We start from the raw sequence: 1,378 nt of genomic DNA, 5'->3' as shown, positions 1-1,378 counted from the left end.
CCATCCCAGGACCCCGGGATCATGACCTGTGCCAAAGGCAGATGATTAACCAACTGAGCCACCCAGGCATCTCATAAAATCACTTTTGAAGCAGCAGCTATCAACTCTAAAAAGCAATAGGTAGTTTCATTAATCTTTTTCTTGAGAAAACCTTAGTCGTGGGTCATAACAGCTTCTTTAAATAGAATTTAACGTAACACTACTTCATAATTATCCTCTTTCTTGTCAAATAATTTGATTTTAATACAATAAAAAGCATGTGTTAATTAAAAAAAATACTCTACCTCCATTGCTAAAAAAGCCTATAAAAGAACAAATTGTATGACCAGTAGAAAGATTTAGCATCTGGCTGTGGGCAATAAATTCTGTCAACTAAAGTTTCATAGGGAGGTAGCTAGTGGTGCCAGACCCTGGAAGGGTAAATATGTTTCTGCAGGGGAAACGGCGGCATTATAAGCAGAGAGAAAAGAGTGTTCAGGGGCAGAAGGAAGATCTGCAAAACTTTCTACTATAGTCACGTTTAAATTACCTGGGTTGAATTAGGCTTAAGATACTGTATGGTGATGCTTCCCAAGTCTTAGGTCTGCATTTTGGATCCATGAATATGTATAGAAGACTTTGGGGATGTATACCTCATAACCCTACTATTTAACTCTAGCCTCCTAGAAAGGAGAGACTGAGGCAAATCTTCTAAGCTAAAGTTTTATTAAGAAGTGCAATTTTAGGATTGCAACAGAGATGAAATGAGTTAGGGAAGGAGCAAAAGGAATGGCAAGGTGGTGCATTACTGTCCTGCAAGAAAGCCAGCTGATCATTTTAGCATGTGCAGTGTCTAGACAGTCTATAGAGAACCACCTTGTCTGGGATAAATTCTTGGGGTAGAGGAGTGGGAGTAAGAGAGTAAGGAATTTATCAGTAGCTCTTTCATCTCCTGTTTCTTTGGGGTCAAAGTTTAGTTTGTTGTGTCTGGCTCATTACTCATTTTCTTTTATAGACCTAGAAATATATATCCATGCACACTCTCTGTATGGGACTTCAAAGTCCTCCAGCTGGGTTAGGGGGAGTATATACCTCCACCCCAGGGATGTCGTGCCTGGCCACTCTTAGGCAGATGGGCTCACTGAGCGTTACTAGCTGACTATTGAGAAACGTGACGATGGGATAACTTGGCAAGATTGTCCTGAAGATTATGAAGCCTAGATCACAGAATTCCAAGCTGTAAATAGGTTCTGAGCACTAGGAATCCTACCCAGCTTATTGGAGTGAAAGGATATTTTCCCTCCTAGGTAAGCCTGTCTCTCCATTGCCATATTAGTCCACATGGTTCTGAGTAAGTCTCTTCATAACTGTATATAAAAGCCTGAGCCAAGATTGAGCA

This window comes from Mustela erminea, chromosome 15 (assembly GCF_009829155.1).
Source record: "Mustela erminea isolate mMusErm1 chromosome 15, mMusErm1.Pri, whole genome shotgun sequence".
NCBI lineage: Eukaryota > Metazoa > Chordata > Mammalia > Carnivora > Mustelidae > Mustela > Mustela erminea.
The sequence above is the reverse complement of the archived record's forward strand: the minus strand, read 5'-3'. Positions refer to the sequence as shown.